At 45.9% G+C, this 27,905-nt stretch overlaps 1 long non-coding RNA gene across 1 annotated transcript in view; it reads left to right on the forward strand.

Moving 5' to 3' along the window:
* Positions 1-26,925, forward strand: part of LOC128419693 (uncharacterized) — a 31,720-nt gene extending 4,795 nt beyond the window's left edge. The window contains exons 2-3 of the long non-coding RNA XR_008331898.1: positions 208-361; positions 26,755-26,925. This is a non-coding gene — a long non-coding RNA (uncharacterized LOC128419693). The remainder of the gene's footprint in view (positions 1-207; positions 362-26,754) is intronic.
* The last annotated feature ends 980 nt before the right edge of the window (positions 26,926-27,905 follow it).

The following is a 27,905-nucleotide window of genomic DNA, read 5'->3' on the forward strand; positions in this document are numbered from 1 at the left end:
CTCCATTGTCTCTCAAGGCAGACGAATGCCAACAACGTTTCTCCTTTTTGTTGGTTTTTTTATATTTGTGCAAATCGCCTTGAACTTTTCTTCTAATGCAAAGGTAGTTAAGAATATATTCTTAACTACCTTTGCATTAGAATTTATATCTGTGATGTAAATAAGTACCACCACTGCAATCTGTATGGGTTTCTGTTTGCAACCTAGGAGACCTCTGAATTCCACCCTCTTCCAGACTGCAATCCCAGATGCGCTACAAGACCCCCAGCGGGTATCTCTGCTTCTGAAATATGGCACTCGGGAGACTCCGTAGCCCACAGTTCCTTCTCCTCAGCTTCACTCCAGTCATGCTATAACCTGAGTAAGTAGCTCTGCAGATGCTTACCAGATGCTAACGTCTCACTACACTTCAGCAGGTTCCCCGATAACAATACTAGGGTGTTACTATGGTGATAACAGATTCACTAGAGGGCTGAATTAATCGAGCAGCTTTGCCTATTAGGATCTGTATAGTTACCATAGTGTTCATTCAAACAAACGTTCCATCACACTCAGGTTGTCGTGTGTTTTTTTTATGACCAAACTGATCGTTTTACCACCGGGTTCCCCATCTCTTTGCGGACGGTTATTTTGCTGTCTAAGCAGGTCCTAATCAAATTAACCGATCTCTTCCTTTTCATTCTCCTGGGGTGGGGGGGTATAGCAGGGGAGGACTTTTCTGCTTTCCCCAGCCCCCAGTAATGATAGAAAACGTGATGGCTTTGCCATTGCAATGTTAAAATGGAAATGGGGAAAAAACAACTCATTCCACAATCCCCACCCCCAGTCTCCATCTGCTTTTTAGCTGAGTTGATTCAGTGGTTGGTTGTGACCCGCTGAAATTGGTAAAGGACATTGGGAGTTTCATGGGATTTGGAACTGCATGGGCTGAGGCTGGAACCTAGCCTGGCCAGCTAGGATTGTTTTGTTCCTAGGGATGGGCCATAACTAAGTGACAGAGTGCTTGCTTTGCATGCAGAAGGTCTCAGGCACTAGCAGAGGGTGTGGGAGGGCAGAGCCATGGTAAGTGGAGGTTGGTTCATCAGGGCAGAAGGGGCACTCCAGTCTGCCTTCAGCCAGATGCCAGCTCCATTGCCTTCTAACTTATAACCAATCTAGGAGGGTGGCAATGCCTGCCAGCTTCCTCCTCTTCAGAGCCAGTGTTACTGAGCAAAGAAGAGGATGAGGACAAAACTAACATTTGTCACTCTCTCTGTCCTTGCCTCTGATGCCAATGACAGTAGAGCTCCCTGCATCCCACCCTACCAATCTCAATGGCACAAGCTGCCACTGGCCATGGAAATGCCCTACCAACATCCCTGCAATGAGGCAGCAGGGTAGTGGTGGGACCACTTGCCACACAGACACAAAGTAGAGGTTTGAGCAAAGCAGAGATGTAGAAAAATTGAGAGGGGGAAAGTGGTTATTTTAAACAGTGGCAGAGGTTTGAGTAGACCTAGCAAGGGATAACATTGAGGGGGGAAATGTCAGCTTGAAACATGGTTTGAGCACAGTGAGAAGGGTGTTTCGAAAGGCTCTGCTTCGTTAGCTTCTGTGTTGTGCCCATCTCTGCTATTTCTTCTTGTTAAAATTGATTTTTTCTTAAAAGATGACCCCTCGGTGTACCTACTTTAATCAAAGCTCTGCTGTTGTTTAATAACACTATTTTCCTATCAGTGTTCCTCCACCCCCTCTTGACTCAAAGTTCTGCCATTGTTTAAAACAGCCACTTTTTTCTTTTCAGTGCATCTCCTTTCTCACTGTTCTCAAACTTCTCTCTCTTCCATTTCCTCAGCTGCTTCATGTGAAAAAGATAAAGAATGTGGGGTTCTCAAACATTCCATAGTACACTTCACACAATGCATTTCACTCCTGGTACCATGTGCTGTCTTCAACATGAAGTTCCAGATTCAGTAATTTAGTGTAGGTACTTTACTATGGTAACTTCGCTTCTCGCAGTGAGGGAACCGCCAGAAGGCCTTCGGCGCTGGACCTCAGTGTCTGGGCAGAATGATGCAGGTGGAGATGCTCCTTCAGGTATACTCGGCCGATGCCATTTAGGGCTTTAAAGGTCAGCACCAACACTTTGAATTGTGCAAAGGTCAACAACTTTGGTCGGCCCTCACGGCCCTTCATTTAATCAAATCTGGCCCTCTTTGGAAAAAAGTTTGGACACCATGGGTTAATGTGGGATGAGAGTGACTGGTGAGTGGAGGGAGAAGGGGTACAGCCCCTATTACTGCATATTTATTCATGCATATGAGATGTTTCCGCTTTGCCTATTGTTTATGTGTTTTGTAATTAAATAACCCCTTGGAAGTATGGTTTATAGTACCATGGGAAAGCAGCATACAAATAAATGGTGATGATGAAGAAAGCACCTTTAGCCATTATTCTTGTGAGGGCTTTGAGAGAAGGTCATCTTGCATATCCCCAAAAAAAAGCAATGTGTGCAGCAATATCTCATTTCCTTGCCAGTGCTTTCAGGAATGCTCACTGGTATGGTTGTCCATGAGGTTGTTGCATCAGCAAGCAACTGCTTGGGGTCAGCAGTGAAACTTTTTCTAAGCCCATCCACTTCACCAGAAAGCAGCAGATGATGGCCTATCAGCATTGGGGCTGTCATGGGCTTGCTAGGGCCCCCTGGGGCTGATGCCAGTCAGCACATCATCTTCTAATTTCTTCTTTTTTTATATAATGGGGTTGACTGTGTTTTACTCAGAGTAGGCTTGCTGAAATTAATGGGCCTAACTTAGTCATGTCCATTAATTTCAATGGGCTTACTCTGAGTAGGATTAACACTGGAAACAACCCATTAAAATTAATGGTTAGCTTAAGCCCATCAATTTCACTGGGTTTACGCTCAGTAGAACTTCTTTGGAGCTAACCCTTGTTATTCTTTTCTACAACACAACAGTAGCCATTCCCAGGTAAATGGGTTTACCATCAGAAGCAGAAACAGGTCCCGTTTGTATTCCTGCAGTGATGGTTGTGGTTTTATTTAAGTGAGTAAAATGCAGAACCGCACATGGTCAAAAGTATTCTTCATTTTTTTAATCAGGGCAAACTATTTCTTGCTCTAATGCTTCAGGAATGTGGAAGCAGTTGTAAAGCTAGGAACTGGCGTGCGTGAGTATGATGAGAAAATATTAATTGTGTGCTTCGCAACCGAAGTAATACACACAGCGTCTAAAGGGGGCTCCTGTAAGATCATGAAGCCCAGGGTCCAAAATTAACTGCTTAGGAAGGAGGCTCCATTATTGCTGCACAAATCCAGTGCTGCATGCTGTGAAGATGGCCTAACTTTTTATTTTTTAGGCAGGCACAGGAGTGTGAAATACTGAGGATCAGGGTGCCAATTTAACTGAATTACATGCCTTGCATGTAGACAAGACCTCTTGAATCTTGCAGTGTGGGAGCCTATTGAGTCTGATGGTGATGAGCTGTCGCTAGAACCTTAGGCTTCAGGTTTTATGATTCCACACACCCCCTGCTCTCCCTCCCTCCCCCCACCTCCCCAAACCCTCCCACCCCCTTCTGCAATAACCATAATCGTCCCCTAGCCGGATGTGTGTGATTCATTTCACCATACCCAGTCAGTGCTCGCTGGCAGACGCTTCATTGGTATTCAGAGCAGCGGCCCGTCTGTCGCTCCTCCATGTGCTCCAGGTCTGGGATCCTCAGGGAGCCATGCAGCTGTCAAATTGACTTCCATCATTCCCTCCCTGAGCCGAGAGACAAATTATCCAGCCAGCTGTCAGACGAGACTCTGTGATCGAACCTGCAATTTCTAAGTGATAAAAAAACCTAAAAAACCCACCCGAACACTCCACGTCCCCAAAACTAAGCCAGCAAGCACTTTGCGGGAGGGTGGTGGCACAAGGAGGAGGGAGGGAGGGAGGGAGGGTTCGGCAGGTGGCAGGAAGGAGGAGGGTGTTTTTATCCCAGTTTCTTATTCTTCAGAGGTTATTAGCTGGGGCTGTGTGATGTCTTTGCAAAAGAGGCGAACATAATGGTTTGGCAGGAGCCCCAGTTGACTCACAATTGCACGCTGGCAAGGAACTGCGGCTTCCTCAAGAGACACAGTGGCATTTCAACACTGCCCAACTGAGGCAGGAGTTTTAACAGTGCTCAACTGTGCTCGCAGGAAGGGAACCTTTTGGCCCCTCTAGATGGGTGGAGTTTTCGTTTTTGTGAGTTGTGGAGGCAATAGTAGCGCATTTGCGGCAGATTGATACTGGGCTGCCCTCCCTCTATTCTGCTGTATTAACTATCCTGCGGTGCTTTGCTGGTGTTATTGCACTATTGCAGCGTGGAGGGCACTACGAAAGCAGGTCAGCAACAAGCATACGGAAACCTCAGGTACGGGTTTTCAGGAGGACATTACAGTATGTTCACGGACTGGAGACTAATAGCAGCATGGCTAACCCCCAAACTTTTGGTAATTGCTAAAAGCATTGAAACCGGGATTGTGTATAACTCTCCCAATACCATAATGAGCACAAATCATGAATGAAAAATAAGAAGGATTTCTGGTGGAGGGGCCCTTATACCTTTATACCACTGATCCAAGTATGTCCTCTACATGATACGCATATTGGCGACACCTCGGCCCCACATGCACACTGTGCTTGAAAGAGCTCAATTATAAGCCCTGCAGAGCCATCGTGGCACGTGTCAGTGTGTCCATTTTAAAATACCAGCTGAAGCGAGGAGGCTGAGGAAGTGGGGAGGTTGGAGATTAGTCACAGGCTATTACACTCCAAGAGGCGATAAGGGCAGAGGAGGAATTACTGGACAGTCGTTCTCCACTTGAGGCGGCCTCCTGATGCACGTATCATTCCTCAGATCGTGTCTGCCTCTCTCCCCCCCCCCCCGCCTGCTTCTGTCCGGCCTTGTGTTTTGAGGCATTTGCTGTTATCTTAGCCATACAAAGTGATTGTTAGGGAAGCAGACATGAGTGGGATGTGTCCCAAACGCAGCAACAGCATTTCAACAGCCTTTTAAAAGCGAAGGAGCCATTTCTGTCTGGCACCTTCTGCGTACAAAGTTCTCATCCTACCTTGCAACTGCCCTTGAGACTGAGGGAACCGAGGCTGGCTGATGAAGAGCTGCTCAAGGCCATGATAATAAGGAAATATTTGCACCCACACCTTCTGGTTCAGATCCAACTAGATCACATCCACACTGTCCATATAAAACACATGGCTTCCATACGAGAACTCTGGGAACTGTAGTTTACTGCTCACAGTGCTACAATTCCCTGCACCCCTAAAATTATAGTTCCCAGGTTTCTTTTGAGGAAAGCCATGCGCTCCAAATTTGTGGTAGGGATTAGTTCTATGTCTCATAGAAATCTCTATGAAGTGAATTTGGTGGCAAGGGGTGGGGGAGAGATCATTCTAAAGTCAAGTCAAGTCAGTGTTGGTGTCACAAAGCCTGAGTTCAAATCCCTGCTCAGTTGTTGAAGTTCATTGAGCAACCTTCATAGAATCATAGAGTTGGAAGAGACCACAAGGGCCATCGAGTCCAACCCCCTGCCAAGCAGGAAACACCATCAGAGCACTCCTGACATATGGTTGTCAAGCCTCTGCTTAAAGACCTCCAAAGAAGGAGACTCCACCACACTCCTTGGCAGCAAATTCCACTGTCAAACAGCTCTTACTGTCAGGAAGTTCTTCCTAATGTTTAGGTGGAATCTTCTTTCTTATAGTTTGGATCTTGTAGTTTGGGCCAGGCAGTATGACCTACCCTACAGGGTTGTTGTGAGAGCAAAAGTATGGGAAGAAAGAAGCCAAGTATGCTGTCTTGAGCTCCATGGAGGAAAGGCAGGATATAGACATCTAAAATAAACAAATTTCAGGTGGTTTTTTTCTGCCTTTGCAAAACTTTTCTGAATGGCAGGAAGTAATTTCTGTACTTGGGAGGCGGGCTTGGAGTGTGGCAGAGAAGCTCTTTGCAGAGAAAAGGGCAAAGGAGATCTTGCAGGCAACCATATAGGCTGTTTCCCTAGAGACTGAACAAAAAGATGTGAAAGGCTGGATTATGTTTGAACCCCCGGCGTTCCCTTCTCACTCAGGTTTCCAAGGTCATTGGTAATGTTTCCAGGGTGCAGACTTCCACGTCTCCCATGAGAAGGAGAAAAGGGATCATCAGCTGGAACACTGGCGGCTGGCAACATTTTGATTTGGTAAGGTAATTTTTAACCTTGCTGTTTTCACCACAATAGGACATGGGCAGCACCTATTTAGGAAAGTGTGCCATTGCACATATTCAGAGTGCCATTGCCTCATCACTAAAAATATATACAGTTGTACCTCATTTTATTGCGCATTGTTTTATTGCGGTTCATAGGAAAAGGAAACCTGCCATGCCTCTGCTAGCCACGGGAGGGGAGCTAGCTAGAGCTGGACCTGGGTTTTTCCACTCCTGCCCCTGCAGGTCTGGCTTAATAGACTACAGTATAGTGTATAGATAACTTTTACATGCACTGGGAAACCAAAAGATGTGTGTGACTCGGTTTATTGCAATATTCGAAATGGTCTGGAACCGAATCCACAGTATCTACAAGGTATGCCTGTATGTATGTATGTATGTATGTATGTTGTGTGTGTGTGTTTATTATTCCCTACACACCTATGGATGAGGGAAGAGTTTCCATGCAAAAGGGCCGAAGTGCAATTTTCAGACAAGATTAACTCCATACCTCTTATTTAGAAATTAAGCCGTACCACAGGATGTCAGTTCTTGGATTCATGTAGTGTTTACACCTGCGTGCTTAGAACCAAAGTATGATTGCAATGTAGTTTAATGCTACCACATGGAGCTGTTCTTAATGCCTGAATCCTTCCATATTGGCTATAATGGCTTGACAAGATAGGCCTCGTAACAACAGATGGAGCAAGAGTCTTCCTACTTCAGGCTGACTTTCAGGCAGTCCGATCAGTCACGTGGTTTTCCTGCTAAGAGATACATGGGCAGTACCTCCTTACCATTGCTATTCTTTTGGATTAGGATTGGCTGAGTGGTGCATAGAGGAGATTAACAGAAACGCCTCTATAAATTCAAGGTAGTATAAAATGTGTGTGTTGCAGGAAAGAGTGTGTGGCTCTGATGTTTCGAGGATGTTGTTGTTCTTGTTTAATTGCTTGACAATTCCAATGTAAGGGTTGTGCCCCAGTAGCTCCAATGAACCAGCCTCCCTTGAGCTGGAGCCTTCATATGCACAAACTCACCCAAACAACTATGCTTGAAGCCTTAAATAGGGTTAGGTAAAGGTAAAGGGACCCCTAACCATTAGGTCCAGTCGTGGCCGACTCTGGGGTTGCAGCACTCATCTCGCTTTACTGGCTGAGGGAGCCGGCATACAGCTTCCGGGTCATGTGGCCAGCAGGACTAAGCCGCTTCTGGTGAACCAGAGCAGCACACGGAAACACCGTTTACCTTCCCGCTGGAGCAGTACCTATTTATCTACTTGCACTTTGACGTTCTTTCGAACTGCTAGGTTGGCAGGAGCAGGGACCGAACAGCGGGAGCTCACCCCGTCGCGGGGATTCGAACCGCCGACCTTCTGATCGGCAAGTCCTAGGCTCTGTGGTTTAACCCACAGCGCCACCCGCGTCCCCTTAAATAGGGCTACCCGCTGCTGAATATGAGCAGGGTACTGACCTTGGCTGTGCATGCAGACCTAATCCGTCCACTCTGCTTGAAGTGCCTCCAAACGGGCCTGAAAAGATTGCTAAGATTTTCCTGTGATTTACACTCACAGCCCTTGCACTTGGCAACCGGATGGAAATCGAGATATCACACCCTACATCCTTCCGTTTTCAAGATCGGGCATGAACTAGGTCATTGCTGCAGCTTTGAATTTTGCAGCCTACGAGCACAAGCGACTTCCCAGAAATGACCCACGACTGGGAGCAGTAGGCTGGAGTAGCAACAATTTCCTCTCAGCATGAACCTGCCAGACCTAGCCTCCTCCCCCACTGCCACCACCGCCACCAAGCTTTCTCTAGCTCTTTTTATGAAAACTAGGTCAGGGCTTTGAACTGCAAAAGTCTCAGGGCTCCCTGTTTGTTTTATCACTGTCACCACCCAGCATAGCGGAACAACCTACCCGCCAGCCGCTTCCTCGTGGCTAGACAGAGCACACATGCCTTCGCTGCACACCTTAGAGATATAAATTAGAAACAGCTTTGCACAGAAAACAGCTCTCCTGTTTGGAGATTGTGTGAAGCAAGGGAGAATCTAATGACCCAGTGATGCTGCAGCAAAGCTCTTCTGCCCATGGAGAGTTTCTTGAAAGCAATGAGGGGATAACAGGCTATGTGAGATATAGCTATATCTATACAAGGGCGCCAGCTTCTGGGGGCCGGGCCCTTTTGGGCCCCGTGAATATTTTGGGGGTGGGGGCTAGGGCCCCCCATGTCCAAAGAGTGTGGAGGTGAAGCACAGAGCTGAGTGTGGTGAGAAACTCAAGTGGACGACTCCTTCTTTTCCTCTTCCTGCCACAGAGGGGAAGGAGGATTGAAGCAGCCTCCCACCATTGAAGCCACACACTCGTGTTCAGCCCCATCCCCAGTTCCTCCTGACATCATGCATGCGCCAGTTGGCCACCCTCACAGATGGGCACGACTGGCCGAAGGTCACTCAGTGAGCTTCATGTCCAAATGGGGATTTGAACCCTGGTCCTCAAGATCCCAGTCCAACAATCTAACCACTACACCACACTGGCTCTCAGCAATGGTGGTTGTGATTATTATGGTTGTGGTGATTTAGTGGCAATTTTATGCTAGGTAGGGCTCCAAGCGGTGCAGGGATAGAACTGCTAGCACATTTGCAAAGCTAAGCAGGGTCCGGTACGGTTTCAAATTGGATGGGGGACTGTGTGTTGAGATCCCTGCATTGCAGGTGGTTGGATTAGATGACCCTCAGGGCCCCTTCCAACTCTACAATTCTACAATTCTAAGGGCTGGACTTTTGGTGTGGTGCTTTGCCTTTCCATTCTTTACTCTGCTGGACTATAGATTTATATGTCTTTTATGCTTTTAACACTAGATGCTTTTTAGTAGGCTTGGCATGGAGGGGTCCCTGCTGGACCAAAAGAGGGAGATATTAAAGGTTGCAAACAATATAAAGGTACATGCAGCAGGGCTGGGGAATCTTTTCATGGAGGATAAAGTTGTCAATGGCTACTAGCCATGTTGACTATGTCCTACCTTCACTGTCAGAGGCCGTATGCTCCTGAATGACCAGTTGATGGAAACCACAGGAGGGGAGAGTCCTCTTGTGCTCAGGCCCTGCTTCCCATTGGGACATCTAGTTGATCACTGTGAGAGCAGGATGTTGGACTAGGTGGGCCATTGGCCTGATCCAGCAATCTGTTCTTATGTTCTTATTTACTTGGGAGGAGTTGTTGTTGGCATTTGTCTGTCTTGGGAGACAATGGAGGAGTGTGACTTTCGGGGGTGAAATCAAACCACTGAAGAGTTACAGCGCCTGCTGTGGCTGTAGAGACTGATACGGGACAGACACGTTTTGCTGAAGTTGGGGCAAATGAAGATGTCCAATTTTGCTGCTACTGGTGAACCATGGTGTTTCTTCTCTCTGCGCGCCTCCTAGCAGTCATTCCTCCTCTGGCCACTGCTATGGATACACAACCTGACAGTCTCCAGGCACTGCGGTCATCTGCAAGAGATTGATGTTGCCAGCCTTCATGTCTCGTTTGCAGACATCTTTGTAATGCAGAGTTGGGCTGCCAATGGGCCTGGTGCTTGAAGCCAGCTCCCCATAGAGTACGTCTTTGGGCAACCTGCCATATTCCATTCTGTGGACATGACCAAACCAGGGTAGATGTTGCTGAGACAGGACTACAAACATGCTGGGAATGTGGACTTGGAAGAGCACATTTTGTTCGAGACTCTGCCCCGCGATGTACAAGGGGCGCCTCTGCTCTCAGCATTCTTCCTGCAGCTGACACAGTGCAAAAATTATGTCGACTGTTGACCTCTCAGCTCTAAAGCCACATTGTGTCAGCAGGTGAATGTAATCTGTTGAGAACTACACGGCCAAAGGCTTTCCACAGAATACTGAGCAGGGAAATTCCACGGTAGCTGTTATAATCATGATGGTCACCTTTGTTCTCATAGAGGGTCACAATGTTGGGGTCTTACATGTCTTGTGGTGTTGATCCTTTTTCCAACACTGCAAGAGAAGGCCATGGAGGTGCATCTTGAGAGAGGAATTGAAGCCAGCTTTCCGTACTCCTGTTGAAGTTCTGTCCTGTCCTGGGGCTTTACCACATGCCTGAGAGTAGATGGCGTTTTTCAGCCCATCAAGGGAGGGAGGGACGTTCAGCTCTTCCAAGACAGGCAGAGTCTGGATGCTGTCAATCGCTGTGCCAGAGACCATGTTCTCCCACGAGTACAGTGGTGTGCCCATCATCTGCTTGCTGCAGTCTGTGATGATCTCTCCTGACAAGGTTTTCAACAGTGTCGTTTTCCTGACTGTTGGTCCAAAGGCCTCCTTCATGCCTTTGTACATTTTCTGAATGTTGCCACTGTCAGCAGTGAGTTGAATGCTCCAACACAGATTTAGCCAGTAGTCACTGGAGCATCACCTGCTGGGCATCACCCCTTGCCTTTGTCAGTGCAGCAAGCGTCTTTTCACAGAGCACGCGCTTGTAGTTCACAAGAGCCTCGCACTTTGCAGCGATAACAAGCTCCACGTCCTTTATGCCAGCATCCAACTAGTTGGGGATCTGTTGCTCTCTTTTGCCATAGGAGGACATAGCTGTGATATGGTTTCAGCTTGATTCAGTGCAGGGCAGTTCAGTAGAGTTTGTTTGACGGAATCAGAGAACTGTCCACAAAGTTCAGGTATGACTGTTGAGGCAGTGTTAATTTCAAGCCACACATTCTGTTTTGTGCTGTGAGCCCTCTGTGGATGGAGATGGATCTTGCTCACCTTCAGGGAATGATCCATGTTGAAGTTGGCACTGTGCCGGTCGCCTGCTGATAGTCAAGGCCAGTTGGTACCAGTGGCCTGACCTTGTGAGTAAGCCACTGAACTCAGTGGACTTCTGTTCTGAATCATCCTGGCCTGTGATTTATCTGTTATTGTTCTCCAATTGAAAACCCATTCACGCAATTGCAAACTGTTTGAATAGCATCACATTTAGTTTTGACCTGAGGTTAAGATCTTATGAAACAGCAACAGATAAACCTGCACGGTATCTTCTAGGGCCAATTCATAGTCCCAGAACACTTTGTCAGACTTAAATGTTTTTAAAACAATGCCTGCGATGCAGCAAATTGTAGAGTCTGCTCTGCAGAGCTGCTATGGACATGAGTAAATTAAGACTTCCGTAAGCTTGAGTCAATAGCCATTCAATACCTACCTATCAAGTTATAAACTGGTTTATTACTCATTGATTTTCCTCCCCCACCCCTCTCCCAAGTGTGAATTATACCACTTTTAGGCCAAGAATTAATTAAGGGAGCTCGTTTTTTCTTAGAACGATGTTACTGAAACAAATGTATTGGAAGAGGCAGAGAGAATGTGTGATAAACACATTGCAAAGGTCTACATTTTATGAGCTGCTTTGCCTAAAATAGATGTAGATTTTTAGAAATAACTATTTCTAGATAGATAGATTGATAGATAGCACTCACTTTTTAAGAGGGGCAAAAGCTATTACTTAGCTTGAATCACGGCATGATTAGATTTCACCAAGGGTCATGACCTTTGGTGGGATCATGAACAGGATTCAGTGGGTCACAGCCCATTTTGCTAAATGAGAGAGGGGAGTTAAAAATTAACTGAGAAACATTTTGAAGAGGATGTATTGCATCCAGAATTTTGGGGGGCTGTAAGATGGAAACACTTTGCCATTTCCACACAGATAGGTTCCCCTCCTCTATCTATAGATACTACAGGTGTGCCATGGATCACACAAATATTTTTCTAGAAAAAGAAGTGCAGGAACTCACCATGAGAGCCTCCCTTGTTCTCTTATAATGGCCATGGCGCCCACCTGAGAGGTGCTGAAACTGAGTTCCAGTGGGGGGGGGAGCCCTGGTTCTCACCCTCCCAGTTTTAACCCCCACAACAACCCTGTGAAGTAGGTTAGGCTGAGAGTCATTGACTGACTCAAGGTCACTCAGTCACCTTAATGGCCATGGGGATTTGAACCCTGGTCTTCCAGGTCCTAGTCTAGGCATAGGCAAACTCAGCCCTCCAGATGTTTGGGGACTACAACTCCCATGATCCCTAGCTAACAGGACCAGTGGTCAGGGATGATGGGAGTTGTAGTCCCAAAACATCTGGAGGGCTGAGTTTGCCTATGCCTGTCCTAGTCCAACACTCTAACCACTACACCACAATGGCTCTCAATGACAGTGGTTGTAATGATTACTGTTGCAGTGATTTAATGGCTGTATAATGCTTGGTAAGAGCTGCAGCTATACTTTTGGTGTGGTGCTCTGTCTTTCCATTCTATATGCTGCTGGATTGTAGATATGTATGCATGTGTTTTTTATGTTACAGTGGTACCTCGGGTTACATACGCTTCAGGTGAAATACGCTTCAGGTTACAGACTCCGCTAACCCAGAAATAGTGCTTCAGGTTAAGAACTTTGCTTCATGATTAGAACAGAAATCGTGCTCCAGCGGCGCGGCAGCAGCAGGAGGCCCCATTAGTGGTGCTTCAGGTTAAGAACAGTTTCAGGTTAAGAACGAACCTCTGGAACGAATTAAGTACTTAACCCAAGGTACCACTGTAATAAGCATGTTTAGTAAGCTGGCGTGGGGGTCCCTGTTGGATCAAAAGTAGGATATATTGAAAGTTGCAAACCAAATAAAGGTATTTGCATCAGGGCTGGGGAATCTTTTTCATGGGGAATAAGGCTACTAATCCTGATGGCTGTGTCCTACCTCCACTGTCGGAGGCAGGTTGCTCCTGAGTATCAGTTTCTAGAAACCACAAGAGGGGAGAATGACTGTTGCACTCAGAGCTAGCTTGTGAGTTTTCCAGAGGCACCTGAGATGCTAGGCTACATGGGCCCTTGGCCAGTCCAGCAGGACTCCTCTCATGGTATCTGTGGCCTTCCTGATGTTGTTAGACTCCAAGTTCCATCAGCCTCAACCAGTGTGATTAGTGGTCAGGGATACTGGGAACTACAGTCCAGCACTATCTGGGTTAACACACCCCTGTGTTCTGCTCTCTTGGTATCTCTCTTAAACCACCCCCCCCTTTTAATAGTGTGTTTAGCATTTAGAAGGATCAAAATGCCTCTCTTTACATAACGCTGCAGCTGCATTACGTAAAACAATTTGATGTCATCGCTTCCATAGCCAAACAGAATAATCATCTTCCTAAGAAAATGCCAGAGAACATTGGTCTCTCTCCCTTTCCTTTCTGTTTCCTTGATCCTCCATGGCTTGGCTAGCATCGAATATTATTCCTTCTCTTCCCACACTCTCTTAACTTGCTACCATACAGCTCTTTGCACAGACCCCTTTTGGAGCTGCACCTTATGCCTGGAATCTATTCATTCTTTCCTGGCAACGACTGCTTGGCAGAGAGTGCCATTCATTACAACTTGGGTTTGTCTGCGGTTGAGCTTTTTTTCCAAACTTGTTTGAAAAAGCAGACTTGTTTGGTGGCCTTTGGTCCTTCTGAGTGACAGGGAAGGAACTGAGGTGGCGGGATCAAAATGACCCTAAGCTAGGTCTGAATGCACACATGGGGGGAAACTGTAACCCAGTGGTAGAGCATCTGTCTTGAATGCACAAGGTCTTAGGTTAACACAGGGCAGGGAATGTCCCTTGCCTGATACGCCGTGTCTGGAACCTGGAAAGTCACTGCCAATCAGAGTAGTTCAGTTGTATTCAGCCTTTTCAAACCCGGGCCCACCTTTAACCCAAACATGCATTTGGGGACCCACTTCGTGGTTTTCTACCATGTATTTGTACCATGGTAATGGTGCTGTCAGGGACGTGGGTGGTGCTGTGGGTTAAACCACAGAGCCTAGGACTTGCCGATCAGAAGGTTGGCGGTTCGAATCCCCACGACAGGGTGAGCTCCCGTTGCTCAGTCCCTGCTCCCGCCAACCTAGCAATTCGAAAGCACGTCAAAGTGCAAGTAGATAAATAGGTACCGCTCCGGCGGGAAGGTAAACGACGTTTCCATGCGCTGCTCTGGTTCGCCAGAAGTGGCTTAGTCATGCTGGCCACATGACCCGGAAGCTGTACGCCGGCTCCCTCAGCCAATAAAGCGAGATGAGCGCCGCAACCCCGGAGTCGATCACGACTGGACCTAATGGTCAGGGGTCCCTTTACCTTAATGGTGCTGTCATGACCCACCTTGGGTTAGGCTAAGACACAGTAGTGGGTCCTGACCCACCTATTGAAGAACAGTGAAGAATATATTATATTATGCTTACTCCCAGCATCTGCACCTAAGGTGGTTGACCCACTTTGCCTAATGGTAGGGCCCAACCATGGAGGATTGATGGAAAGATGCCAAGTATTATCTGACTATCACTGTGCAGATAAGCCAGGTGTAATCAGTGTGCTTGACAGCCGTGTAGAGATGACTGAGGCAAAGCAGAAACTGAAGCACATTGCATTGCTAAAAGAGTGACTGCTGATCCTGAAGTCATAGCTGTCTGCATGCTGCTGGCTGATCAGCTGCTGGGCTGGAGGAGAACCTGAAGGCATTCACACAGACCTGACCAGCTTTGCCCTGGCAGCTGAATGCGTTGTGACTTTTAGGAGACAGGATATGACCCACCTGGGGGAGTGCAGAGTGGAGCGGAAACAGCGAGAAGCAAAACAGTACTACCAGAGTGAAGAAAGCGAAAGCTCCCTTGATTTTATTTTAAATTTATTATTATTTTTTATTGTTTTTTTATTTTAAAAAAACAGCTAGGGCGGCAATGGAAGATGGGAGCGAGCTTGCTTTCCGTTGCACTGGACAGTTTCAAATTGCAAGAAAGGAGTTCCAACTAAGCATAAGGAAGAAATCTCTGGTGGGAAGAGCTGTTTGACAGTGGAATGGACTAGGTCAGAAGCTGGTGGACTCTCCTTCCTTGGAGGTTTTTAAGCAGAGGTTAGATGGCCATATGTTAGGGTTTCCTTAGCTGTGGTTCCTGGATTGCAGGGGTTTGGACTAAATGACTCTTTGGAGTCCCTTCCAACTGTACAATTCTATGATAAAATCTGTAGGACAGCATTTAGAATGAGCTAAAACTATTTGGATAACAGTAAAAATCAATAGGAGCACAACACTTTTTAAAAAGAGAGAAAGAGAGAGACCTTAAATAAGCAAGTCTTTTCTACCTACTGTAAGGCCCCAAAAGTTGGGGACACATCTGCACGTCACCCTGCCCCAGGAGAGAATTGCCTTTATTTGAATTGGCTTTAAAAGGCAGGCAGGCAGCAACTCTGTGTACAAGACAGAAGTTGAAAGAGACGGGGAAGGAGACAGAGAGGGAACAAGAATGCTGAATTAATGACAGGGCTTACAGCTGGTTCAGTTTCCCCCTTTCTCAACTGGAGTTTCTTCAGGCAAACACGAGGCCTCTCGCTGAGGAATATTTGGCAGAAATCAAGCTATACTCATGCCAGCTCCCCCCCCCTTTTATTTTCAAGGAAACTTCCTTCTCTTGCTCTCCTTTAATTCCTCACCACCAACCATCCACAGGACTTTGCAAGTGGCAGTGTTTAAAACAGAAAGATTTGCAAGGAGCTATCAATCATGGTGCTCTCAGGATATATCTCCTGGCGAAATTTTGCTGGGGCTTTCATAAATCAACATAGCTGGAATATTTGTGGCTGTCCCTGTGAGATTTATGCAGGTGGGAGATTAGAACCAGTCTGTTGTGTGTGTGTGTGTGTGTGTGTGTGTGTTGTTGTTGTTGTTGTTGTTGGTTGCTGAGGAAGTGGGGTGAGCATGAAGAGAAGTCTAGCGATAGAGGTGGGTGCAAGGCTGGTGTGCAGAAAGGGAAAGGATTTATAATAATATCAAAGGGTATTTAGAGATTTCAGAGAAGAGTAATTAGAGGGGAAAGTGTGTGCTTGTTCGCCTCTTTAATTTGGAGTCAGAGACTCTCATTTAGATGTGTCATTTGCAAATGAGTTTGCTGAGAAAGAAGCCTTGAAAGCATTTATCAAAGCTGTTGCTTATGCTGGGTTTCCCCTCCACTAATGAGTCCCTCTTTTCAAATTACCTCTACAGGTACAATGAAATTTATACAGGGTGCATTAAAACTCACGTTGGCTGTAATTTCCATGGACTTAATGCACAAAAACCCCAGTGGATGGAGGTGACTTGATGCCCATACACCCATGATTCGATGGGCTGTATCCAACTAAGCTTAACTCACAGTAGACCCATTGAAATTAATGGCCCTAACTTTGCTGTGGGCATTATCCAGTATGGGCTTATCCACTCTTCCTCTTGTCCCACTTCTCCCTGCACCTCCCCCTGGGGAAACTGCTCTTTAGCTCTCAGTCAGGCAATTTGGGTTTTTGCTGGGTTGACATTTCCTCTGATTTAGAGCTAAAGAGGGGCAACAGCCACTCTCCCCACTTGTGCTTCCCAGCAGCTGATACTCAGAGTCTCCAACAATGGAGATAGAACACAGTCGTCGTGAGTTGCAGCCACTGGCAGCCCTATCCTCTATGAAATGAATTTCCATGACTGGTGCATGCAGAAAAACTGGATCCGAATGAGCCGTTTGTAAAAAATAAAGCCCCCTAGAAGGGGCAATGCTGCTGCAGAGCACCTCATATATATGGGAAATGTTTATTCACAGAACCCTAATTAATAGTAGCCCTAAAGCGAGCAAGGGAGGCATTTGCTTTTTCAGTATAGCCATCCCTGTAATACGATTGCAACTCGTTTCTCCTTGCACAGTTAACAGCCGAGGCAGACCTGTGAGCCTCTGTGCTGCTAAGCTTTTACAGCCCAAGGCAAAAGCCACGGCTAAGCCACATGGAGGTCACTGCAGCAGCTGCCCTCCTGCCTCCTTATTAATGAGATCAACGCTGCTCCTGAGCTCAACCTGGGGTTGGTAGGTATCTGGGGAGCCTGTAAATTTCTGGCAGCCAATAAAATGCAGTTTGGTATGCTCACAACTTTAGATGAGGGGAGGAGAAAGGGGAACCTCCAAACTCGCCCAGCAAAGCCATCCAAGCCACAGGTTGCGGCTCAGTTCCTCTTTTGTTTGCAAGTTCAGGGAGGAACTGAAATTATAAATTATTTGGGGAGGGGGTGTTTCTCCCAAGGTTCAGGGCAGACCTTCGCAACCCCACATTTGTTAAGGAAATGCAACTGCAGGGGCTGGTGGTGGGGCATCTGTAGAAACATAGATAGCTGCCTCACACCTAGTCGGACTTGCTTGTCCATCTAGCTCAGTATTGTCTACACTGACTGGCAGTGACTCTCCAGGGTTTTAGATGGGGATGTCTCCTACCTGGAGATGCTGGGGATTGAACTTGGGACCTTTTGCATGGAAAGCAAGTGCTCTGAGCTATGCTATCTCCCTGTAAAGGTAAAGGGACCCCTGGCCATTAGGTCCAGTCGTGGATAACTCTGGGGTTGCGGCGCTCATCTCGCTTGATTGGCCGAGGGAGCCGGCGTACAGCTTCCAGGTCATGTGGCCAGCATGACTAAACTGCTTCTGGTGAACCAGAGCAGTGCACGGAAATGCCGTTTACCTTCCCACTGGAGCGGTACCTATTTATCTACTTGCACTTTGATGTGCTTTCGAACTGCTAGGTTGGCAGGAGCAGTGACCGAGCAACAAGAGCTCACCCCGTTGTGGGGATTCAAACCGCCAACCTTCTGATCGGCAAGCCCTAGGCTCTGTGGTTTAACCCACAGCGCTACCCGCATCCCATGTCTCCCCATAAGGAAGCATAAAGGTGCTTAACCTTTTTCATGCGACTACTTTCCTGGTTTTTGGCTGCCTCTTGAGATATTGTCACCAAACTTGGTATGAGGCTTCTCAATGCATGGGCAGTGGCCCTTGTTGCCATTTGAACACTGGGCACCATTTTGAATCTTAAGTGGTAGACCAGAGTGTGACTTGGCCTGCTTTTTGGTGTGACAGAGCCAAACTTGCAAATTATACTACCCATTTAAAAATCACAATATTTCTAAAAATTCCTGGGCCCTCCCTCCCAATAAGCTTTAATTCATTGCTATGTAAAAGCAAGGCCAGTTTGGGTTGAGGCACCAAGATGTGGTCCTTTTTCGCATTAGAATCTGATCTGAATGGAGAAGGGGAAGCTTTCAAGCCATCAAAGGAGAACATGAATCACAAGCTATACCCCTAATGATAAGGGATAGTTTGACAGTCCCTACAGAGAGCTAGAAACAGAGGGCGGAAATAAAGAAAGGAGAAAAACCGTACTTGATCTACACCAGCAAATATTGAATCCTTTGTTGTAACGATTCAGAGTAGGTTGTCACCTGTTATCAGAGCTGCTTCGTGAAAAGTATATCCACTGTAGTCCAAAGAGGCTAATGCAAAGTGGCAACGACACTCTTGGTTAGGTCAAGCTTTCATACACAATTACATTTTCGATTCCTCTTTGCCGGGTCCATAAAGTTGGTTTGGAGGGAGGCATTATTTGCTGAAAAGGAGAGTGGACGCCCCACCCCTACTTCATTTTGCCTTTCAGTTCTTTTCTGTTCAGCAGCTATGACTCTGGAGCTCATAGATATTAGGGTTAGTTTAAGAAATGGTATTGGAGGCCCTTGCACTTGAATCGCACCTGTGGCAAGAGCAGGTGTGGACATGGGGTCTTAGCAACAGAGCAGAGGGATGTGCCCATGAGTCTAGACAGCTCAGTAGTATCTACTGAGTGGCAGCAGCTCTCTAGGATCTCAAGAGAGTTTCCTAAATCTATCTGGAGATGCTCTGATACTGAAACACGGATCTTCTCAATAGGAATACAGGAAGCTGCCTTATACCAAATCACACAATCAGTCCATTTAGCCCAGTGCTGTCTACACTGACTGGCAGTGGCTTTCCAAGACAGGAATCTTTCCAAGTTTTGTATAGAGTTGCCAACTGCACCTTCAGAATGCAAGACAGATGCTTTCCACTGAGCTGACAGAGCAAAATTAAGCTTTTCTCGCATTCCGATATCTTCACATACATTATCTCTGTAATCCTGACAACAAACTTATAGGGGATGCCATCTTTATCACCACCCCCATAATTGGTGTGTGTCAAGGGCTGGTGGCTTACCAGTGGCCAAGACATGGTTTGAACAGAGCTCTTTCTGGCTTACAGTTTATTATCAGAACTATCTCACAGTACTAGTCTCAGTTACTACTATTACAGTGTTTGTGAGATTACAGTAGTATACTATAGTTTACCATAGTATAGCATAGCATAGATTAGCATAGTTAATGGCCCTGAATGGTTGGTAGTTCCATGGAAGCTAATGATTAGGAGATGGTCTCTTGATCACTGGGGATCTCTCAGGGTTTCAGAATGAGATGCCCAGCAGAGCTTTAAGATAGTAATACATGGAGGGGGCAGAGAGACAGGACAAGGAGCAGTTGGCATCTGGGACATTAACAAGACAAGAAACATAAAAACCAAATTGCTCTGAAAACACAGAAGAAAAATTAAACACACACACATACAAATAACCACAAAAGCAATCATCTTCTTTCTGAGAATGAATTCTATTCTGTACATCTCTACCCCGAAGCAAGCCCTATTAAGTTCTCCCAAGTAAATGTGGATAGGATTGCAGCTGAGTTAGAAATCGTTGTTGGATCCAGTAGAGTTCTTTTTAAAAAATTGATCAATCATATTTTAACTGAACAATCAACCATATTTAAGTTTCCAGATTGCCCCAGATCACTTTTTGCTCTTTTAACGAAAGCATTGAACTTAAAAATTTAGCCAACAATTTGGCTGCCTCTCACTGCAGAAAAAAAAGACTGAAGAAATGACTCAGAGATTTCTTCTTCCATTCCTGATTACAGTAATATACCAAAAGGAAGAGCAAGCAAGCACTGCCCTCAGATTTCATCCTCAGTGATTAAAAATTGCCACCACTAATTAAAATTGGCCCCAACCGTCAAGGAAAGCTTTAGTTGATTAATCTACCGGTTAAAACTTGCAGCTCTCTAAATCGCACAATTAAAAAGAAAAGAAAAAAGAAATTCTTTTATATATATATATATAAAAGCAAGCGGTACAGCCAAGCAGGCATCTTTATTACCATTTGCAATGCTTTTATTTCACCTTATTTTATTAGGAACTTCTGCCATTGCAATGGCTTCTCTCCCCTCATGGGCTTGCACCTAAGCTCAAGCCCAGCCTGATCACTCTCCATAAACCTGAAATAAACCGTGAAAGGAGGGAAGCAGCAAAACGTATTAACTCCTGACCCTTAACAAGAAGACTTGTCAATTGTATAGCAACATGGGGCTTGTCGCGGCCAGTCAGGGAGCACGGATAGGCTGCCTGATTAATTGGCTGGTCTCAGACGGGTGGATGTGTCCCCTGGCAATTAGCAGGTAGGCTGGATAAACTCCAGGAGAACAGTGTCCTGTGACAAGTATTTTTTAAAAGAAAGAAACCCCCGCCCAGAAAAATAAAAATAAAGCATGAGGATCTGAACCCTCTGAAAACAGCCTCAGTTTTACCTTTTGTAGTTCTCTCCTCAATCATTGCAGCAAATTTGTGTCTGTACAAAACTTACTCAGAGAGTCTGAGCCAATCTGCACATTAAGAAAAAGCATATGGTACTGCCCTCTTGGGAGTGTACCACTTTTGAATGCTGATGGGGGGAGCTCACATTTAAACACTGCCCCGCTTAAAGAAAACCTTCCTGGTACAATGGGAGGGTGGGACGCGGGTGGCGCTGTGGGTTAAACCACAGAGCCTGGGACTTGCCGATCAGAAGGTTGGCGGTTCGAATCTCTGCAATGGGGTGAGCTCCCGTTGCTCGGTCCCTGCTCCTGCCAACCTAGCAGTTCGAAAGCACGTCAAAGTGCAAGTAGATAAATAGCGGTATACAATGCTATACCGCTCCAGCAGGAAGGTAAATGGCATTTTCGTGCGCTGCTCTGGTTCACCAGAAGCAGCTTAGTCATGCTGGCCACATGACCTGGAAGCTGTACGCCGGATCCCTTGGCCAATAAAGCGAGATGAGCACCGCAACCCCAGAGTCATCCGCGACTGGACCTAATGGTCAGGGGTCCCTTTACGTTTACCTTACCATGGGGGGGGGGAGTTCAGTCTGGCAGAGAGAAAACTAGACTCCAGTCCTTTTGCCCAGTGAAGGAACAGGGTGTTGTCAAAGGAAGGATTTGTTCAATTATACAATGCACCACATTTGTTTTTCAAAATGCTAGAGTCCCAAGAAGACTGCACCACATCCCCCCTCCTCCAAATATGTAGGTCTGCTTTGAGATGCACTCCCTGAGCTTATCATGTTTCCACATGCCCAGGGGCTGTGGACATGCATTTTCAAGAGTTCTGAAACACCTCTGAATTCCTTGTCTGGGCAAATGGCCTTGGCTAAGGTAGCAAACCTGTGATTGTTTAAACAAATCCTTACTAGGTGTTACAGAGCATCACCAGTCCAAAGCGCATGCCATGAAACTCTTGCCAGTGTAGAAATAGTGCAACTGCAATCAGTTTGCTATTCTCACGGGAACTGATAATAAATAGTTCAGTGGTAGAGTATCTGCTTTTCCCAGTTCCATTCCCTGACATCTCCAGGAAGGACTGAACTAGACCACTGTCTTAAGACCCTAGAGAATCACTACAAGTCATTGTAAACAGTATTGAACCACATGGATTAATCTTGCGTGTAAAGCATCTTCTTCTGTTCTAGCAAAAAAATAAAAATAGGCACATGAGCAGTTAATTCCATCCTTACTGCAAAGCACACCTGGACTTCAAAACAGATGATTGGATGCTTTTGTGTGCCCACCTTACCCTTTTGGCAGGAAGCAAAGAATGAAAGAATATTAGCAGAATGCTTTGTTTTAAATACGCAAGACAATAACCCTTAATCGCCTTGCCATAGTTTGGGGTTTTGAATTTTGCGAAAAGTACAGCACTTTTTTACATATATTTTAAAAAAAGCCACACCACCCCCAGTTATTACTTTCTGTTTGAAATGATATTTTGATTCTTACAAAATAGGCATTCCAAAATAACCTGCTGTCTTGATGGAGGGGTGGAGAAATCACAAATGCCCCAGTGACATAATACCTTTATTAGTCACAGTTTCCTGAGCAAGCTTTGGAGTTCTTCAGAAGACTTCCTCAGGCAAAATTTGAACAAAGCCAAAGAATGTAAGTGTGTGTGTGTGTGTGTGTGTGTGTGTGTGAGAGAGAGAGAGAGAGAGAGAGAGAGAGCGCTCATGCTAGTGGAAAGGGAATGGTGTTTGCAGTTCTTGAGGTAGTGTGTAGGAGGAGTCCTACAGACATAGAATTAAATTAGGTCGCTTCTAGATCCGGAGATGGCGGGGGAATTGGATTCAGTTCACAGTTAAAGGCAAATCTACCTGAATCACACTTTCTGGAACAATATGTGAACAGCAAAACAGCCATATTTCAAAATGCCAATTTCCCCGAATTTTGCAATGCAGTTCTCTAGCTGAGTCATGCATACACAAACGCATATACTAGGGTCAAGTGTGCATTTAAAAAATACGTATATTAATGAAAATGATGCATTATATTAGGGAATATTGCTCTGCAAAAATGTGTATAAGCAAAATTGCATAAAAACGGGCACTAAAAAGCTGGTGAATGTTTTAAGTAGGGCTGCCGTACACCCAGAATTTCCCAGACACAGCTGGGATTCATCTGCCAAAAATAGCATCCAGGTGGAATTTTCAAAAAGCAGCCAAAATGTCTGGGGAAATACAGGTGTATGGCAACCCATGTTAAAAGTGTAGTTCGGATTCTCTTGTGCCCAGATTTTCACTTTATGAAATATGGCAACCCTATGTGTAAGTGGACTTTTAAATAATAATAAAAATTGCAAGCTGATGTAGAAATGTGAGTTTAAGATTGTGGGGGAATGGGAAACAGAGAGAAACTGAAATTGACTTATTTGCCCATTCCTAGCTGTATGTGACAGCGGCTACTGTAGGGTGCATTTGTGTCCCATTTTGCAGAGGACCATCCTCTATTTGCAGTCATCCTCACTTTGAAAGGCTGATCTGGGTGGAATGTAAAGGTGACTGGGGAGGAGTCAATGTTAATGGTCCCCTGTGACTTGGATGCACGACTCATATCCACCAGGAGTCGTGTGTTCAGTATTTTATGAAACTCCCTTCCAGTTAAGGACAGACAAGCTCCCTGCCTGTTGAACTTCCACCACCTACTAAAGACTTTTTTCCCTAATTCCAGCAGGGTTCAAAATTTAATTTTACGTGTATAGCTATAACTCATTTTTAATTTAATTGCATCAAGTCTCCTGCACACTGTTGAGGCTGCATTCAAACAGCACTTCATTCCGTTTCCACTATGTTTCCCGAACTGTTAATTTCCCCATTATATTTGAGCTTTCACTGGATGTAAAAAGCCACTTCTGGAAGTACAGCGGAATATAGAGCACTCGTTTCCATATAATCTGCAAATTGATTTTTTTCCCCCTGGAAGCCAATGACACAGAAATGATTGCTAAACTTGCTCTATAGAAGAGGCTTTTCACATCATGTGGAAGCTCAAATACAACGAGTTAGGAAAAAGTCATAAAAACAGAATAATACGGCCATGTGAATGCAGCATTAGACTAATTGCAACCACGTGGTCTACAAATCCTCAAAATAAATGAATGAAACCATACTTTCCTGCTGGATCTTGTATTTTGTTCAGGTCAAGGAGGAGAGAGCAAGCCTTCCGGCATCCAGGATGCAGCTTTGAAAACGTGTTAGTCAGGAGCCCCTGGATTCCAGCAAGGCATCACCACCAGGGCTTCTGCCTGTGAAGAAAGACAAGCCAAGGGCCCAGAGCAACTTCTTCAATTGCAGGAAGCTGATTGTGTGAGATACACCACCCTCCTCCGATCTGGATCATGTCAGTTGATTCTTGTTTGGAGCTAGAGGAGCCAGCAGTGAAGCTGTTCGAGAGAGATGTGGAGAGCCCCCAAGGGAATACTTTTGAAAAGAACTGGGGAAATAGTTTCCCCAGCCACCAGACTGTGCCTTTTTTGGGGGGACATATCTATGAATAGAGACTGTCACAAAATCGGGCAGATCCACACGATGCATTTAAAGCAGATTCAACACACTTTTAAAGCACATGACTCCCCCCCCCCAAAGAAACTTAGGAGCTGTCGTTTGTTCAGGGTGCTGAGAATGGTAGCTCTGTGAGGCCTAAACTGCAGTTCCTCTGATTCTTTGATGGGAGTACAGTGGTACCTCGGGTTAAGTACTTAATTCGTTCCAGAGGTCCGTTCTTAACCTGAAACTGTTCTTAACCTGAAGCACCACTTTAGCTAATGGGGCCTCCTGCTGCTGCCGCTGTGCCGCTGGAGCACGATTTCTGTTCTCATCCTGAAGCAAAGTTCTTAACCTGAAGCACTATTTCTGGGTTAGCGGAGTCTGTAACCTGAAACGTATGTAACCCAAGGTACCACTGTAATGTGCTTTAAAAGTGTGTTGAATCTGCTTTAAATGCATAGTGTGGAAGTCTGCCAGTGAATTTAGGGAGATAACGTCCAGCATCCTCATGGAACTACACACCCAAGCATTGGGAATATAGGGAGCTGTCTTATAGCAAGTCAGACTATTGGTCCATCCGGCTCAGTATTGTCTACACTGGCTGGCAGCAACTCTCCAGGATTTTGGATCACTCCCTGCCCTACTTGGTACTTTTACAAGGTAATCCTGAAAATCAGGTTATCCTGAATATATGAAATTTATGGCCTAGATATTAAAACTAGTGTTTATCTGCTTATACAATCAAGTTGAAATTATATGTTCTTTTATTTGCATTTTTTTTAAAAAAATGTTATTTTAAAGGCACTAGTTCACCAAAAAATGCCTTCAAAGCAGTGTGTAAAACATAAATGAGATATAATCTCCATATGCCAGCCTCAGGCCCTCTGGATGTTTTGAGCTACAACTCCCATGTGCTGGCTAGGGCTGATGAGAGCTATAGTCGAAAACATATGGAGGGCACCATGTTGGAAAAGCCTGCAGTATAGAAATAAAAATGTGGCAGAGGGAAGGGAACCCAGAACATCTATCTATCCAAGGCAGAACCTCTATCTATCCAAGAACAACAGCAATAAATTTTTCAGGGAAGTATACTGAATATTCACATATATATTCAGCTGTCTTTGAAGGCAGGTCTATCAAACTGGGGGGAAAGTTTCCTTTACGCTGTGTCCAGGGTCACCCCCCCCCCCCGTCCTCACTTGTTGCCAAATGCCACTTCAAAGAAGATAAGCCACAACAAGATATTCAATCATTTCAAAAGAAAAAAAGATCTCAATCTCACACACACATACACATACTTTAAAGAAACTCTTAAGACTCTCAAATTCTCCTCAAAGCCAACAACTGCAGGCACACCATACATTTAAAGTGTGTGCATGCACACAAAGCACCAAATCCTGGGAATTGCAGTTTACCACTTCACGTGGTTACATTTCCCTGCACCCTTAGCAAACTACAGTTCCCAGAGTTCTTCAGCAGGGAAGACGTGCTTTAAATGAGCTTTATGCATATGGTGTGTGTGCAAGACAAAACCAGCTTTTCTCCTTAGATGTTTGTGCTGGTGCTGTTCTGAAAGACCCACCCTCCTTTCCCCTGCTCCCCCCTCAAAAATACACTTTTATCTCTGAAGCCCCATGTCCCTTTTCTCCACGGACAAATTGCTGCTTGTTGCCGCTCAGATAACCAGCATCCATTCCCTGACGCCCTTCTCCTGCGAGTCGTCCAAGTCGCTGATAATTGGCATGGAAGTCCGGGCAGGCGGCGTGGCCTCCGGACTTCAGCTCCCTTGACCTAAGTCAAGTGGCTGTTATTTAGTTCAGCAGCAGCAAACCTGTTTGGAAAGCGTGGCACTACAGAAAACCCAAGAGCGTACGAGAGAGCACTCATGGTCGTTGAGAGTTTGTCTGCTGAGTTAAGAGAGCTATGTGGCAAGCACCACTTAGGAAAAGCCGGTTGAGTATGATGTGTATATAGCTTTAAGAGGCCCAGCAAGTGTTACTTACTTACTTATTTATTCAGGTGATTTATATCCCACTTCAAGCTTCAAATAAGTCTCTAAGCTAGGAACCGGGAACCTTTGGAAAATGAAACCCCAACCCGCCCAAGATGTTGCTGAGCTACATCTCCCATCAACCCCACCTAGCATGGCTAAGGATGATGGGAGTTGTAGTCCGACAACATCCTGGAGGGTCAAAGGTTCTCAATACCTGCACGAAGTGGTTTACAACACCCTAAACACACACACACACACACACAGAGAGAGAGAGAGAGAGAGAGAGAGAGAGAGAGAGAGAGAGACCGCTATAATAAAAATTCCACATTTCAGAATGGCCTAGAACAAACAGCAGACAAACCATCTGACTGAGCTGGCCCCAGGTGCAACCACTTTCCCTAATTCCCTCTCCACTGCCTCAAGCAAAATGCAGCAGAAAAGAATGTTCTGGTTGACCCAGGTGAAATCACTCACCTCAAATTTCCTTTTGCTCGCAGGCTTGGACCAAGGCCTCTTCCTCTCTCTTTCGGCAGAGGCCTTGGGACTGGTGGTACGGTGTCATGCCGCTCCTCAGAAGCAAGTGTCTCCTCAGGGGATTCTGTTGTGCAGTGACCTGGATCTCCTCTGACTCGCCTGAAGAGCAGAATGCCAGGCTGGACTGTGAAGCTGAATAGGTAAGCTTAACCCACCTTGCTGAAGGGACACTTGTAGGAAGGGGATAGGACTGGTTCCATATTCCCCAACATCTCACGGGTGAAAATAGGGGCACTTGAGGAGTTGTTCTAACTAACACCCCTCTGCTCACATTGGTGGTCTATGCCCAGAGCCCATGCACACTCCAAGGTTATACAGTGGTACCTCCAGTTGCGGATAGGATCAGTTCCGGAGCTCCGGTTGGATCCCAAGTTTTCCGCAACCGGAGGGACTGCTTCTGTACATGTGCACATGGCGAAACCCAGAAAAATACTTCCGGGTTTGCCTCGTACATATCCTGAACAATACGTAACCGGAGGTGAACATAAGTAGAGGTACCACTGTACCACTGTACAGTGGTACCTCGGGTTAAGTACTTAATTCATTCTGGAGGTCCGTTCTTAACCTGAAACTGTTCTTAACCTGAAGCACCACTTTATCTAATGGGGGCTCCTGCTGCCGCCATGCCGCCGCCACACGATTTCTGTTCTCATCCTGAAGCAAAGTTCTTAACCTGAAGCACTATTTCTGGGTTAGCGGAGTCTGTAACCTGAAGTGTATGTAACCTGAAGCTTATGTAACCTGAGGTACCACTGTATGTTGTTGAAGGACCTCCATTAGCTGTTGGTATTCATTTACCCTGACTTTCACCATTTCCACTCTATTTATATATCCTTTGTGTCCACATGTTTTTATTTTAGATGAATTCCTTTCTCCTTCCCCTTTATAGGGGAAGTTTTCAGACTTGCATAAGGGGAGCTCTGCTGGATTAGGCCAATGGCCCGTCCACTGCAGCATCCTGTTCTCATGGTCCACCAGAAGCCTCTGAGAAGCCCTGCAAGCAGGACACGGGTGCAGCTGCACTCTCCCTGCTTGTGATGCTCAACAGCTGGGCATACAGAGGCATACTGCCTCTGACAGCGGAGGGAGAACGTAGCCATCGTGGCTAGTAGCC

This window comes from Podarcis raffonei, chromosome 8, assembly GCF_027172205.1.
Source record: "Podarcis raffonei isolate rPodRaf1 chromosome 8, rPodRaf1.pri, whole genome shotgun sequence".
NCBI classification, from domain to species: Eukaryota; Metazoa; Chordata; class Lepidosauria; order Squamata; family Lacertidae; genus Podarcis; species Podarcis raffonei.